The sequence below is a fragment of the Moschus berezovskii genome, chromosome 2, assembly GCF_049115385.1.
Source record: "Moschus berezovskii isolate FMDL1 chromosome 2, NW_MosBer_1.0, whole genome shotgun sequence".
Taxonomy (NCBI): domain Eukaryota; kingdom Metazoa; phylum Chordata; class Mammalia; order Artiodactyla; family Moschidae; genus Moschus; species Moschus berezovskii.
Window position 1 is genome coordinate 90,124,291 of NC_142461.1, and position 16,852 is coordinate 90,141,142.

Consider the following 16,852-nt stretch of genomic DNA (forward strand, 5'->3'; position numbering starts at 1 on the left):
TATTTCATGGATTTTAATGTGATTAGGCATTATTCAGAAACAAGACTGAGGTTTCTAGGATAAACCCTGATATCACAAAGGCTTTATTATGTAAATGGTACAGAAATACTAGAAAGCATATAGAGCTAAAAGAGAACTTGCTGCTGCTGCTAAGTCACTTCAGTCGTGTCCAACTCTGTGTGACCCTATAGATGGAAGCCCACCAGGCTCCCCCGTTCCTGAGATTCTCCAGGCAAGAACACTGGAGTGGGTTGCCATTTCCTTCTCCAATGTGTGAAAGTGAAAAGTGAAAGTGAAGTCGCTCAGTCGTGTCTGACCCTTAGCGACCCCATGGACTGCAGCCTACCAGGCTGCTCCATCCATGGTATTTTCTAGGCAAGAGTACTGGAGTGGCTTGCCATTGCCTTCTCCAGAAGAGAACTTAGAAGTAATCTTATTGTGAAGAAGGGTCAGAAGTAGACCATCATGGCATTTTACTTTCAGTGAGAAACCTGATAAACTGCAAGAGTAGAAAGCGTGAGGCAGAAATGATATGAGGATGTATTAGGTAAGGCTTGCAAAACTACTGAAGAATTTAGTTTTAAGTATGAGATCTTCAAGAAATGCTGTTTTAATTGTAGACTGCATGAGTTTTGAAACCCAGCTCTGCCAGTTATTAATTTTAGCTGTGAAACCTTGGGCAAGTTATTCTCTCTGTTCCTCAACTTACTTACTTGTAAAATGTAGGTATAGTAAAATTTCTTTTGATTGTTGTGAGGACTAAATTAATTAATGGTAATTAGAATTTAGAAATATATAAATATTTGTTCTTACTACTCTTTTTAAAAACAAGGAATAAGTTTTAGCAACTTACATGACCAATGTTAGAGATGCCTATGTCCATTATTAGAAGTCTGTATTTTTAATCATTGAAGAGTAATATGCATAGGCTGAATTCTTTTGTGATGTATAGCATTTTGTGATTTACAGAGTTATTGGTTCTTCTTAAAATAGTGTTCCTAAGGAATACCAGACCACCTGACCTGCCTCTTAAGGAACCTGTATGCAGGTCAGGAAGCAACAGTCACAACTGTACATGGAACAACAGACTGGTTCCGAATAGGAAAAGGAGTACGTCAAGGTTGTATATTGTCACCCTGCTTATTTAACTTATATGCAGAGTACATCATGAGGAACGCTGGGCTGGAAGAAGCACAAGCTGGAATCAAGATTGCTGGGAGAAATATCAAGAACCTCAGATATGCAGATGATATCACCCTTATGGCAGAAAGTGAAGAGGAACTCAAAGGCCTCTTGATGAAAGCGAAAGAGGAGAGTGAAAAGGTTGGCTTGAAGCTCAACATTCAGAAAACAAAGATCATGGCATCTGGTCCCATCACTTCATGGGAAATAGATGGGAAAACAGTGGAAACAGTGTCAGACTTTTATTTTTTGGGGCTCCAAAATCACTGCGAATGCTTATTGCAGCCATGAAATTAAAAGACGCTTACTCCTTGGAAGGAAAGTTATGACCAACCTAGATAGTATATTAAAAAGCAGAGACATTACTTTGCCAACAAAGGTCCGTATAGTCAAGGCTATGGTTTTTCCAGTGGTCATGTATGGATGTAAGAGTTGGACTGTGAAGAAAGCTGATCGCCGAAGAATTGATGCTTTTGAACTGTGGTGCTGGAGAAGACTCTTGAGAGTCCCTTGTACTGCAAGGAGATCCAACCAGTCCATTCTAAAGGAGATCAATCCTGGGTGCTCATTAGAAGGACTGATGCTAAAGCTGAAACTGCAATACTTTGGCCACCTCATGCAACGAGTTGACTCACTGGAAAAGACTCTGATGCTGGGAGGGATTGGGGGCGGGAGGAGAAGGGGACGACAGAGAATGAGATGGCTGGATGGCATCACCGACTCGATGGACATGAGTTTGAGTGAACTCCAGGAGTTGGTGATGGACAGGGAAGCCTGGCATGCTGTGATTCATGGGGTCGCAAAGAGTCGGACACGACTGAGCGACTGAACTGAACTGAACTGACTGAAGAAAACACTAAACTGTGTTCCCAGTGACTTCTGTGTTAAATATGTTTAAATAGATTCTAATTTACTGAAAATTGTTTATTCTTTTTAATTTAGTTTTTATTAATACCAATAGTATTTACACTGTTACTCTCAAGCAAAATTACCTGGCTTAGACATTAAGAGAGTTAGGTGGGTGCAGTAGTCCTCAGAACAGATGAGAAATTTCATGCAGCCTAGGGAGATTACAATTTTTAAATCCTTCATCATCATAAATGATACTAAAGAGAAAAGTTGGGTGCCTCACCTAATCACTATAAAGCACTATACTTAATTACTGGAAACACTAACAAATATGCCAGATCTTAAGTAATTTTAAAAAAAAAGGTAGAAATAAGGGACCATAAGTTAGTACCTGATTAATTAGCTAAGTAATTTGCAATAATGAGGGTAGGAAATCAGTAATAGAAAGATAGCTTAAGTATCAAGTTAATGGAAATTTCCTTTAAGGAGGGAGCAGTATCTGAGCTAATTTTTGGTTGGCCAGGAGATGGGAGATAAACAGCAAAAGGCAGCTGAGGTCAGATAATAGAAGATCAAGAGTCTTGCCAAAAGACATTGGGACTTCATTTCATAGCTGTAAATCACAGAGGCAGACATACAGCCTCTGCTAGAGGTTTGAGAGATGGACTAGCTCCCTGTTTGTGAAGACATTTGGGAAGTCCACGACTGTTGCTATTAAGCAGCACTAAGCCTGGGGAGAAAATAAACTTTGGTCACAAACTGAAGATTGATGTTAAATTACTAGAAAAACCTGAAGTCTTTAGCAGCATGTGCATATAGAAAAAATATTAGGAGGACTTCCATTTTAGGCATATAAGAGAAACTGTGTATAGTTTTCTTTCAAGGTTTAGTAGTTGTTGATCATCATCCTTACTGGGTATAGCAGAGACTCTGATGTTTACCTCTGTTTATTAGGCTTTTCATTTTCAGAAAAAATCTAAAGAGTATATGATATTGAATATATTATTTTTATTGTGAAATACTTCTGGGCCTATTTATAAGAAATTTCAAAACTAAAATCTTAACACTCTATTTTATGTTATTTTTAGTAAGTTATGTATCTATAGTTCTTGAGAGAAATGAATTGTTAAGATTTTCCTTTCAAATTTTTGGCTTTGTATTTAAACAGAGCAAATGATGATATTAAGGAGCTCCCCTCAATTAAGTTAGGGACAAAAAATTTTAATTTTGAGACTTTGAGGACATGTTTCTAGTTATATATGCGGTTTTAAGGTAAATTTTCATTATAGAATATAACCGAGTTTTCTCTTTTTTTTGGCCACAATATATATTATATATATATACATATACAATAAAATCATTATATTGTATTGATTACCTATACAGTTTACTTAGAAGGCTAGTAAGGCTCACCAAAATATATGATCCATAAACATTATCTTAGATTTAGCTATGCAGATGTATTTCTTAAGTCCTATTTACTCTGTTTAAAGTTATTTTTTAGCAGTGGATCTTGAGATTATTTTTTAAGATTAGAAATATAACTCAGAACAAATTCAAGAGGTATTTTTATAAATGTTAATAATGAAGTTCTGGTAGTAGTCACTGTTCATAAAGACTTAGAGAACTGTTTTACAAGGATTGGAGACCTTTTATATTATAATCACCAGAGACATCTATAAAAATAGAAACTCCTTGGCCTTAGCCTAGTTCTTCTGAATCAAAATCTCTGGGCAGGACACCTGAGAATTTACATTTTAAAATATTACTTTTGGTCCTTAAGTGCATTATAATTTAAATTCACTGTAACTACCATTTATTCTGTGCTTGGATCCATGTAATCTAAGATATTATAGGTTTGTGTATATTTGTGTGTGTGATGGAAGTTTTGAAGTCATTTTAAATATTGAGTAGTCTGATTAGCAAGTATCTTACTAATTTCCATGAACATCTGTAGGCAGTATTTTTTAAGTTAATGTCTTATTAGTTATCTGTAGAAATTAAGTCAGAGAGTTACAGTGAGATTGTTTCTTAACCAGTAGAATATCCTTCCTTAATGCTTTTGAAAATTAGCTAGGATCTAGCCCCATGTGATACCAATTAAAATCTGAATATTTAAGGAAGAGACTGAGTCTCCATACGTTTAGAAGTGTCCCACGTGTTTTTAATGTGTAGCTGCAATGAAATAGGGGTATCCACTAATGAACAAAAGGAACAGTGATGTTCCTAGTCAAAAAATTGTTGATTGACTTTGGAATCCATAGTACTCAAAACGACATGCTAAATGTATGGCACTGTAGCATCCAAATTCTATTCCCTAACTGCTTGTCTCAGGCTTATTTACACAATCAGGAAATCAAAATCAAAATTATTTCAACAAAGCATTTTTTCTGAATAATCCCAATTCTCTATTAGACGGCTGCTGCTGCTGCTGCTGCTGAGTCACTTCAGTCGTGTCCGACTCTGTGTGACCCCATAGACGGAAGCCCACCAGGCTCCCCCGTCCCTGGGATTCTCCAGGCAAGAACACTGGAGTGGGTTGCCATTTCCTTTTAAAAGGCCTCTGCTAAGCTTAACTAGGCGATGTAAAGCACTGATTGGTCAGTTTAAGTGATAAAAGTTGAATAATATTGACCTTTTCATCCGGACTTCCCTGGTGGCTCAGACAGTAATGCGTCTGCCTACAGTGCGGGAGACCCAGGTTCAATCCCTGAGTCAAGAAGATTTTCTGGAGTAGGAAATGGCAACCTACTCCAATATTCTTTTTCTTTTTTAATTGGAGGCTAATTACTTCACAATATTGTAGTGCTTTTTGCCATACATTGACATGAATCAGCCATGGGTGTACATGTGTTCCCCATCCTGAACTCCCCCTCCCACCTCCCTCCCCATCCCATCCCTCAGGGTCATCCCAGTGCACCAGCCCTGAGCACCCTGCCTCATGCATTGAACCTGGACTGGCGATCTATTTCACATATGATAATATACGTGTTTCAATGCTGTTCTCTCAAATCATCCCACCCTCACCGTCTCCCGCAGAGTCCAAAAGACTTTTCTTTACATCTGTGTCTCTTTTGCTATCTCGCATACAGGGTCATCATTGCCATCTTTCTAAATTCCATATATATGCGTTAATATACTATGTTGGTGTTTTTCTTTCTGACTTACTTCACTCTGTACAATAGGCTCCAGTTTCATCCACCTCATTAGAACTGATTCAAATGCATTCTTTTTAATGGCTGAGTAATATTTCATTGTGCATATGTACCACAGCTTTCTTATCCATTCATCTGCCAATGGACATCTAGGTTGCTTCCATGTCCTGGCTATTGTAAACTGTGTTGCCATGAACATTGGGGTATTTGTGTGTCTTTCAATTCTAGTTTCCTCGGTGTGTATGCCCAGTAGTGAGATTGCTGGGTCATATGGGAGTTCTATTTCCAGTTTTTTAAGGAATTTCCACACTGTTCTCCATAGTGGCTGTACTAGTTTGCATGTCACCAACAGTGTAAGCGGATTCCCTTTTCTCCGCACCCTCTCCAGCATTTATTGTTTGTAGACTTTTTGATAGCAGCCATTCTGATCGGCGTGAGATGGTACCTCATTGTGGTTTTGATTTACATTTCTCTGATAATGAGTGATGTTGAGCATCTTTTCATGTGTTTGTTAGCCATCTGTATGTCTTCTTTGGAGAAATGGCTGTTTAATTCTTTGGCCCATTTTTTGATTGGGTTGTTTATTTTTCTGGAATTGAGCTGCATGAACTGCTTATATATTTCTTAGATTAATTGTCAGTTGCTTCGCTTGCTATTCTTTTCTACAATTCTGAAGGCTGTCTTTTCAGCTTGCTTATGGTTTCTTTCATTGTACAAAAGGTTTTAAGTTTAATTAGGTCCCATTTGTTTTTGCTTTTATTTCCATTACTCTGGGGACGTGGGTCATAGAGGATCCTGCTGTAATTTATGTCAGAGAGTGTTTTGCCTATGTTTTTCTCTAGGCCACTCCAATATTCTTGCCTGGAAAATCCCCTGGATGGAAGAGCTTGGTAGGCTACAGTCCATGGGGTTGCAAAGAGTCGGACACAACTGAACGACTTCACTCACTCACTTCACTTTTCATGAAGACAGACTATTTAGCTAATTGATTTCTATGGTTCTGACTTTTACAGGCAACTCAAGGGTAATCAAGAATATATTTTTGGTAATTATCCATTCTAAATAAGGAAGGTATTTTTTAGGGCAGGGCTCCATTCCTGAATTAATGTGTTTAAAATTATATTTCTTCAAAATATTGATGAAAACTAGGTTAGCGAGATAAAATTGGTATTATAGAAAGTACTAAACTCTATATTGTTGTTGTTGAGGTACTAAGTCTTGTTTGACTCTTTCCAACCCCATGAACTACTACATGCCAGGTTTCCCTGTACTTCACTCTCTCCCAGAGTTTGCTTAAATTCGTATCCATTGATGCTAAACTCTGTGCCAGGGATCAGAATGTCAAAGTATGTTTCACAGGCCTTTATGATTCTTCTAAAGGGAAAAATTATTATTACCGTTTAATTGCATAAAATATGTCCTACAATAGACACCTCCCTTTGCCCATGCTTATAATTTTAAGATTTCCTTTAATATTTAAAATAAATGAAAAAATATTTATAACCTCAAAGTCATGATATTTTCTTATGTTTTTCTTTTAGATGATTATTGAGGATATCAGTTTCTGCATATGGGAAGTAGATATTGAAGGTTATCTGGTTTACAGACAAGATCTTTAAAAAATAGACACTGAAGGTAAGAAATGACTATAGCCTCATAAATAATCTAATTTAAATGGTTAGGGTTGCCAGATTATAATTTAACTTGCTAAACTTGCTTACTTTTTTGTCACTGGCCCTGACAACCACATTCATTCATATTCAGACACAAATTGTTATGCCTTAATACCATCTTGACAGAAAGTATCAGATTTCATTTATAATGAGCAGTTGATAAAATTGATGTATTATGGAAGAATGAAAGCTAATTAAAAAGAATGAAGAAGATATTAAGTAGCATCCATCAAAACTGGGTGCACAACTCATAGTTTAACTTGAAAAAATAATTTTTCAGAGCCTGCTATTCACTGTATTTTTTAATAATATTTGTGTCCTTAACCATGTTAAGAGCTTGTTTTTTAACCACTCCAAAAAAAAAACCGTGTGACAGTTTCAAACACTCATAGTATTACTTCTGAATACCTAACTTCTTTTTCACTATTTCTTGAGCTCCTGAAGATTTGTCTTGACCCTTGATATCCTTTCACTTACCATATTCTGTTCATGTCTCCCATGACTGCTTACATGCTTATGTTACTAGGTAAATTCTGAATACATTTGGTAAAAGTTTGAGTTAGATAGAGTACAAAATGCAAAAAGGGTACTTTAAATAAGTTTGTGTGGTTCAGGAGGGAGGTGACATGGGTGTACCTATGGCTGATCCTTGTGATGTATGACAGAAAATGACAAAAGTCTGTAAAGCAATTATCCTTCAATTAAAAACATTTTTAAAAATAATAATTATTTTGTAGGTCAGATAGGTACAATGGAACCTTGGACAGTGTGTAACCTCTTTTTTTTTTTTGAAGTGATTCTTTAAGTTTTTTTATTTTTTTAAAAAACAATTTTAGGAATCTTTACTTAAAAACAACCTTATCTTAAAATGGAGTAACTTTGGTTTTACGAGCAGCAAGCAAAGTACAGAAGCAAAAATGCATTACAGGAGCATTAAGTTCTACCTTAGGTCACAGCATCTAATCTGAAATCACACCCATAATATCATTTTTCAGGATATCTGGGAAATAGTTATTTCCCATGATGTCTGAACCATAGCTACTCTATTTTGACTTTTAATTGTAAAAAAAAAAATTTTTTTTAATAGCCAAAGCAGATTTCACCATTAATGACGTCAGTGTTTTTCTAGGTATGAGAAGATGCAAGAATTGGAACTCATAAAACCTTTTTCTGAAAAGATCTAACTATCTGAAGGCCTGTTCGGCCAGTTTTTTGTTTTTTTTTTTTTTAGAGCAGAGTGCCTCATTACTGATTTTCACCCTGAACTTGTTTCAGGGGGTGTTGAAGGTCAGCAGCTTGCAATGGTCATGATGTAATCTTTGTAGAGGCAGCTGGCAAGGACCAACTTCCAGTCAACAGGGTCCCTTCATAGCCACATATCTGACCATGTGACACCATTTCATGGCCATTGTGTCCCACGGTGCTGGGAAGGCTCATTCCCAGGTCTAGGGAAGTGATGGGCCACTCAGTGTGCTAAAATTGGACCAGGACTTGCAAGTCGCAAAAGTCTATGGACCACTGTCTTACTAGCCTCCTGGTCCAGAAAATATTTCCTCTTGTTGCTTTTTCCCATACCCAGAGTCACATTATTACAATTATTGATCTCATATGGAACTGTCAGTTCAGCATTATATCACAGGCTCAGTGAAACAAGTGACATAGAAAATAATATAGCCATAGACCCACTCCAGTGTTTTTGCCTGGAGAATCCCAGGGACAGGGGAGCCTGGTGGGCTTCCGACTATGGGGTCACACAGAGTCGGACACGACTGAAGTGACTTAGCAGCAGCAGCAGTTATTAGTAAAATAAGAATTATAAGTCAAGAACTTTCATTAGATAAAGCCTGGTATACCCCAAGTCACCTGATTTCATTCGTTAAATGATTATAGTCTGGTGTTAATCTCCTGGTTGTACATTATGGACCATCCGACCTTTATCTGAAGATTGGTTACTGAGATAAGCCTTAGAAACTCACCTAGAGTGTCCTTTTTAATAACTTAATTAAATCTTTTAGCAGTATCATGTAACAAGGAACTGTCTCAGCAGTGAGTCTTAGTAAACACTAGACATTAACAAAACTAGAAACTTAATTTAACAATTTACAGAACTTAATATTCCGTGATTTTTCATTATGGAGGCCCTGTGGCCAGGGAGGCTTTAACCCATTAAATAAAAAATGAGGTTTGTCAGAGAGCTGGGAAAAGCCAAGCAGCCATCTTGGATTTCCGATAGCCCTGACTCTGATTTCCAGCTATTGTTTTTAAGTTTCCAATTTAGAAGCAGACTGTTGCCATGGTTTAAGGACATTAGGATGGCACAAGTCTAACAGAGTTTTTGTATAAGCTGAATGAGCTTTTACATGTCTACAAAACCGACAATTGGATTAATTTCTAAAACTAGCATAGGATCAGGCCTATGGTAGAAAAGCATTTGATTTATATGCAGAGGGTAAGAAGTCAAGAAAACATTATAAATGATCATACAAATCAGGTCCAGCATCTTGGGCAAGCTGTCTACCTCTGATGTCGTCGTCTTCTCATCCTGGTGTAGTGTAGTGTAACCTCTTAATGGAGCACTTCTATTTAGCTCTAAAATCCTTTCTAAGTGGGAATAAGAGACCAGTAATATCAAATCTCATGACTTTTTTCAAGAAACAAGAAATACAGAAATTGAAAAGTCCTATTTTTCAAAAACAGCGTAAAACTTTTCCTGTGACAGTATCCACTTTTGCTACTGTGTGAATCAAATAAAACAGTATATAACCTCCGGTACAGGAAATATTTTCCTTTGTCCTTTATTTCCTTATTCTTGTAGAGTACAAGTACTTAGAGTTTATTTTTTCTCCTTAATTTCTGATTCAGTTCAGTTCCGTTCAGTCGCTCAGTCGTGTCCAACTCTTTGCAACCCCATGAATCACAGCACGTCAGGCCTCCCTTTCCATCACCAACTCCTGGAGTTCACTCAAACTCATGTCCATCGAGTCGGTGATGCCATCCAACCATCTCATTCTCTGTTGTCCCCTTCTCCTCCCACCCCCAATCCCTCCCAGCATCAGAGTCTTTTCCAGTGAGTCAACTTGTCACATGACGTGGCCACAGTATTGGAGTTTCAGCTTTAGCATCAGTCCTTCCAATGAACACCCAGGATTGATCTCCTTTAGAATGGACTGGTTGGATCTCCTTGCAGTCCAAGGGACTCTCAAGAGTCTTCTCCAGCACCACAGTTCAAAAGCATCAATTCTTCAGCGATCAGCTTTCTTCACAGTCCAACTCTCACATCCATACATGGCCACAGGAAAAACCATTGCCTTGACTAGATGGACCTTTGTTGGCAAAGTAATGTCTCTGCTTTTTAAGACGCTATCTAGGTTGGTCATAACTTTCCTTCCAAGGAGTAAGCGTCTTTTAATTTCCTGGCTACAGTCAGCATCTGCAGTGATTTTGGAGCCCAAAATAATAAAGTCTGACACTGTTTCCACTGTTTTTCCATCTATTTCCCATGAAGTGATGGGACCAGATACCATGATCTTAGTTTTCTGAATGTTGAGCTTCAAGCCAACCTTTTCACTCTCCTCTTTCACTTTTATCAAGAGGCCTTTGAGTTCCTCTTCACTTTCTGCCATAAGGGTGGTGTCATCTGCATATCTGAGGTTCTTGATATTTCTCCCAGTAATCTTGATTCCAGCTTGTGCTTCTTCCAGCCCAGTGTTCCTCATGATGTGCTCTGCATATGTTAAACAAGCAGGGTGACAATATACAACCTTGACATACTCCTTTTCCTATTTCCTGACAGAATGTGGTCCGCTGGAGAAGGGAATGGCAAACCACTTCAGTATGCTTGCCTTGAGAACCCCATGAACAGTATCAACAGTAACAGTATCAATTTCTGATTAGCATCTTAGTAATTTTTGCTAGTTTTTTATGATAAATATTATTGTCAGAAATGACTTTTCTTGAAAATATAAATGATATTACTTATTTATAAGTCGTCTATACTTTTATGTGGTGAGTTGGTTGCTTAGAGTAGCTATTCAGTTGTTTTCTGAATTATAATAGTTATGCGGTTATTTTTATAGTTCCTTTCTCTCCATAGTCATAGATCCTTCTGAATTTTTTTAAAAGAGAGGTTCCCTTTTTACTGTACCGTTTGCATAGAAAATAGAGTTAATCACATTCCTTAGTTCAAGGCACACTGTCATCACTGGTCCATGCAAAGCACTTATTTTATTTGTATATTTTCTTTTCTTCTCATTTCCATTATCATGCTGCTGACCTGGACTCAGGAAATCATTCTGATATGTAGTCTAATATCTGTTGCACTGTTCTCTTTTGTTTATATGTATTTTCATAACATATTATATATGTGATTTTTTATTTTAAATGGAAAATTTGAAATAAAAAACAAAAGGGAGCATAATATCATGAACTTTCGTGTGCCCATGTCTCAGCTTCAGCAGTTACCTCATGGCTGAACTCATCTTAACTATATCTCTATCCTGCCTTCTCCCCCACTAATACACATGAAATTTTAATATGTATAAATGGATTGTGCTTTGTATCTCATAGTGCATTATTTTCATACATTATTGCATTTGGTTAGCAGATATTTTATTTATGATTTTAGAATCTACATTCTTAAGTGAAATGTACTATACTTTTTTACTTCATTTTCCTTGTCTGGTTTTGCAATTAAGATTACACCAGCCTTGTAAAATGAGATGAGCAACTTTTTACCCTTTTCTATTTTCTAGAATAGCTTTATATAATATGAATTTACTGTTTCTTTAATGTGTGCTAAAACTCATATGTAAAGTATCTGGTTGAGAGATGTCTTTGCATGCTATTTATGTCTTTAATGCTTTTTGATCTATTTAAGTTTTCTCTTCAGCTTTGGGTACTGGTAACACCTGATGGTCTCCCTACCTACCAGTGTAGCCCAGACCCACTTTTCTTTTAGTCAGGAAAAATTGGACAGTCTCAGTGTCCACATCTGAGTCACTTTCTTTTTGAACTGACAAGGAATTTAGTGATTTAACCCTCATCATTGGCCTGATATGCCCAATCTTGCTTGACTTAAACTCCTACTGACACATACCTAGATTAATCCTGAGCTCCATTAGTTTTCTACTATTCTATAACCAGAAACTTTGGTTAACAGTGCTCGTAACTGACGTCTTTACATCTCTTAAAACCTTTTACATACTGGTTATGTGTCTCAAGGCTATGTAAAAGGTAAATATTTTGAAAAAGACTAAGTAAGGTTATTATGTTCAGAGAAGGTAAGTTTTCAGAAAAAAGTAGGCAATCATCTAGTCTAATGTCCTGTACAATATATGCCAAATTATAGTTAACTTTAGAAGATTTTTACTTATCTTCAGAGTTTGAAATTTTCTTATAATTATTTATTATTGGAAGAATAATTAAAGGTATTTTCATTAACAAAAGCAAAAAGTAATAGAGAACATAAGCAGAGAGTTCACAGATCCAATAACAAAGAGAAATGATCAATAAGCATAATAGTTATTATAATTTTTGATGCATTTTAATGTTTATACCTAAGATCTTATTTCAGTTTTTCTTACACACTTTTATAGTGTACTTTATTTCTTTTTAATCATTTCTTACTTAAATCTTGTATATCTCTCATAAAAAGAATCTTACAGGGCCAAGATGTATAATGGACTTAGAGGTCTTATTAAGGAATTTAAAGTTTAAGTAAGTAAAGTTGCTCAGTCGTGTCCGACTCTTTGCAACCCCATGGACTGTAGCCTACCAGGCTTCTCTGTCCATGGGATTCTCCAGGCAAGAATACTGGAGTGGGTTATCATTTCCTTCTCCAGGGGATCTTCCAAACCCAGGGATCGAACCCGGGTCTCCTGCATTGGAGGCAGACACTTTAACCTCTGAGCCACCAGGAAAGTTTAGGTTGTAACTATTCAAGAAGCCATTCGTAGGTTTTGAACCTACAAATCACATGGAATGGATGTGCTTTGTGAAATTTAAAATATCTTTGTAAAACATAGCTATGACTTCAGTATTTTGTTTTAAAAGCAACTCTTAAAAGCCGTAAAATAATAGATTTGTAATTTTTACTAAAATTTTTTAAATAATTAGAAAAGTCTATAAATTCAAAGGCAGTTCAAAACCTAAGAAGTAATAGTTGGTAGCTACAACAAGGAAGATGCTGATTTTCTTAACATACAAAGAGTGTCAACAATTCAATATGGAAAAAACAACCCATTTTATAAAATACTTAAACATACAGTTTATCAAAGAAGAAATGCAAATGACTAACAGACATGAAAATTTTCAATTTTCCAGCCTGTCCGTTGCATTGTAGTAACATTTTTCTATTGATCAGTTGCTGCCTAATACTATGTTTTGCTATTTCTTTTCATTTGCTTAGAGTACCCTTGTTATCAATGCTGTGCTAGTCTTCCTTTGATTATTCATGACTGAGTGTAATGGTTTTACCTGGCATGCACATGGGGTTGTGTCTGTGTATGTGTGTATGTGTTGGTGGGAACAATACCCCAATATCTGGGGTATTGTTTCAAGTTTGCTTTCCAAGGACTAGTCTTCTCTGCTGCCACAGACACAAAATGTTTCCTATGAAAATAACTTGTTTGTATAGCTCCTACCTTCTTTACTTTTCTAAATCTAACTGGGTCTACTGGATTCTGCTGCCAACTCAACTCACCTCTGTTCCCATACCTGTGATTACAAACAAGGCCTGTGGCAACTTAGGGTGTATTATGTACCTTTAGGGCATACTTTTTGCCATCATTTTCTGAGATCCACACCATGGTGTCCTTTACCACTACATTTCTCCTAAATTGCTTCTCTTTATTCTCTCATGTGGCTCCTATTAGGTCTCAGCGTCTTTTGCCTATTTCAGAATATGGGTATTACAACTGAATCCTAGTATTACTGAAAACATATTGAATTGGTTTCTTCATAAAGAAAGAAAAGGAAACAGAGATGGAGGATGGATAGGACACAAAGAGAAGGAGATGAGAGAAAATGAATAAAGCAATCGACTCTAGGAGCAAAACTAACCCAGAAATCAAGGACTCTGGAAACATGTTGTAAAATGACAGAAGATGAGCTGGCCAAAACAAACTTCAAAAGATACTTCAAATATAAAATGGAAGATAGCCAATAATGTGATGCTCAATAGCTTTTTTTTCTAATTCTTAGAGAATTGAACATCAAAACCACAATGAGGTATCACCTCACACCAGTCAGAATGGCCATCATCAAAAAATTTACAAGCAGTAAATGCTGGAGAGGGTGTGGAGAAAAGGGGACTCTCTTGTACTGTTGGTGGGAATGTAAATTGATACAACCACTATGGAAAACAATATGGAAATTCCTTAAAAAACTGAGAATAAGACTACCATATGACCAAGCAATCCCACTACTGGGTATATACCCTTACAAAATCATAACTGAAGACGACACACATACCTCACTGTTCATAGCAGCACTCTTTACAATAGCTAGGACATGGAAGCAAGATGCCTATCAACAGATGAATGGATAAAGAAGATGTAGTACATACGTATAATGGAATATTATTCAGCCATAAAAAAGAACAAATTTGAGTCAGTTCTAGTGAGGTGGATAAACCTAGAACCTATTATAAAGAGTGAAGTAAATTAGAGAAAAACAAATACAGTACAATACACGTATATATATGGAACTTAGAAAGATGGTATTAATGAACCTATTTTCAGGAAAGCAGTGGAATTGCAGATATAGAGAACAGACTTGTGGACACAGTGGGGGAAGGAAGGAATGAGAGGAACAGAGAAAGTAGCATCAACATATATATGCTGAAAAGTGAAAGTTGCTCAGTCGTGTCCAACTCTTTGCAACCCCATGGACTGCAGCCTACCAGGCTCTTCCGTCCATGGGATTTTCCAGGTAAGAGTACTGGAGTGGGTTGCCATTTCCTTCTCCATATATATATATATATATACTACCATGTGTAAAATAGATAGCTGGCAAAAGTCGATATATAACAGGGAGCCCAGCCTGCCACACTGTGATGACCAAGAAGGGTAGGATGAGGGGAAGGGAGGGACAGGATATAGGTATAATTACAGCTGATTCATGTTGTTGTACAGCAGAAACTAATATAACATTGTAAAACAATTTTCCTCCAAGTAAAAAATAAAATAAGAAAAAGATGAAACTGGAAAGAAGAGTGAGTAGATATTATGGAAAATACTTTTAAGGATATAAAAGATTAAAATGAGAAGAATGAATAAAATAAACCAAATAAATAATTAAATAATTATAGAGAAACTTGTGTGTGCTAATATGTGAAAGTAGGTAAATTGAGATAAACACAAAAGAAAAAAGAGAATAAATATTTAAAGATAAAATTTAGTATCTTTTGTAAAATAGAAGATAATTTGAATCCACATCTGAAAAAGGCCATGGGAAATTAACCTAGAACTGTAAATACAAAGATATAGCTTCATGAACTTACAGACTTCAAGCATGAAGAATGATTAAATTACTGATTGGAAAGTAAAGGGAGAAAATGTTTGGTCTTCTCTCTTATTTATCCACATCAACTCTTAGGGCCAGTTGACAGTGGAGTAACATCTATATGATCATACAGAAATAAAAGTATTTTGTATTTTAAATTCTAAGTGTCTTCGGGTATAAAGACTACAGATAGTTTTGAACTCAAAGAATATTGCTTTGAGTAGAAGATGAACTACTGCCACTTACATTGAAATAGCTTAAAAATTACCACAAAGATAAACAGTGAGCACTGAAAGGATTTAACTATAAAATACAGAAGAGAAAAAAAATGGAAACACTGTATTCTATTCCCTTAAAATAGAAATGACGTATTACCTTGACCTCTTTTCTCTCCTTTTCTTCCTGGGTTTTATAGTTAAAGTTTGTTGATTTCCACTTCTTTAATACTTGCAAGTCAAAGAATGTCCATGAAGGTGCAAATAATAAAAGTATAAACAGAGTTTAACAGTACAGAGAAAAATACTAAAAAAATACTAACTGAAATATAGTTAAGGAAAGAAAGAGGACAGAGTAACAGGAAATGTGCTAATAATCTTTATTGCTCGTAGAAGTAAACTAATAGATTTTGAATAGAGAAATAAAAAACAAAGCTGTATAAATTATGTGTTAATAAATACAGAGTTTCATAAAGTTATCATTATAAGATCATAACTACTGGAACAAAGATAAGTACAGAGAAACTACACGTGAAGAAAAATGAGATAACTAATGTTAAAATATTTTCTTTAAAAAAATTCCTAAAACAAGTTAAAATATTAAAAAGAGTGAAAAGCAATTAGATGCTAGGTGTCACAATTATCATTTAACATTGTACTGAAGGGAATCAGCCAAGAGAAAACATTAATGTCAATGGGTTTTTGGCTTGTGTTGGTATTTTAGAAAGTGGATTTTGAACTAAATCACAGAGGAAAATGACATATGCAAGTAACACAATGAATTGCTTCTAAAATGTTGAAAACGATAAAAATTAAGCCAGCTAAAGGCAAGCAACATTCAAAAAACTTAGATTGTGGTATCTGGTCCATCACTTGTTGGCAAATAGGTGGGGGAAAAGTAGAAACAGTGACAGATTTCATTTTCTTGGGCTCCAAAATCACTGCAGAAGGTGACTGCAGCCACAAAATTAAAAGATGTTTGCTCCTTGGAAGAAAAGTGATGACAAACCTAGATAGCATATTAAAAAGCAGAGACGTCACTTTGCTGACGAAGGTCTATATAGACAAAGCTATGGTTTTTCCTGTAGTCCCCTACAGATGTGAGAGTTGGACCGTTAAGAAGTCTGAGTCCTAAAGAATTGATGCTTTCAACCTGTGGTGTTATAGAAGACTCTTGAGAGTCTCTTGGACTGCAAGGATATCAAAACAGTCAATCCTAAAGGAAATCAGCCCTGAATATTCATCAGAATGACTGATGCTGAAACTGAAGCTCCAA

At 36.1% G+C, this 16,852-nt stretch overlaps 1 protein-coding gene across 6 annotated transcripts in view; it reads left to right on the plus strand.

The window, feature by feature from the left end:
- The window catches only part of MBD5 (methyl-CpG binding domain protein 5), a 486,804-nt gene that overhangs the window by 163,831 nt on the left and 306,121 nt on the right, over nucleotides 1-16,852 (plus strand). For 5 of the 6 annotated variants that reach the window (XR_016035558.1, XR_016035557.1, XR_016035562.1 and 2 more), the window contains one exon: nucleotides 6,728-6,821. The gene's annotated coding sequence lies outside the window, so the exon portion shown is untranslated. Of the gene's footprint in view, nucleotides 1-5,664; nucleotides 6,232-6,727; nucleotides 6,822-16,852 lie in introns of those variants that run through there. The other variant, XR_016035559.1, reaches the window with a different exon arrangement.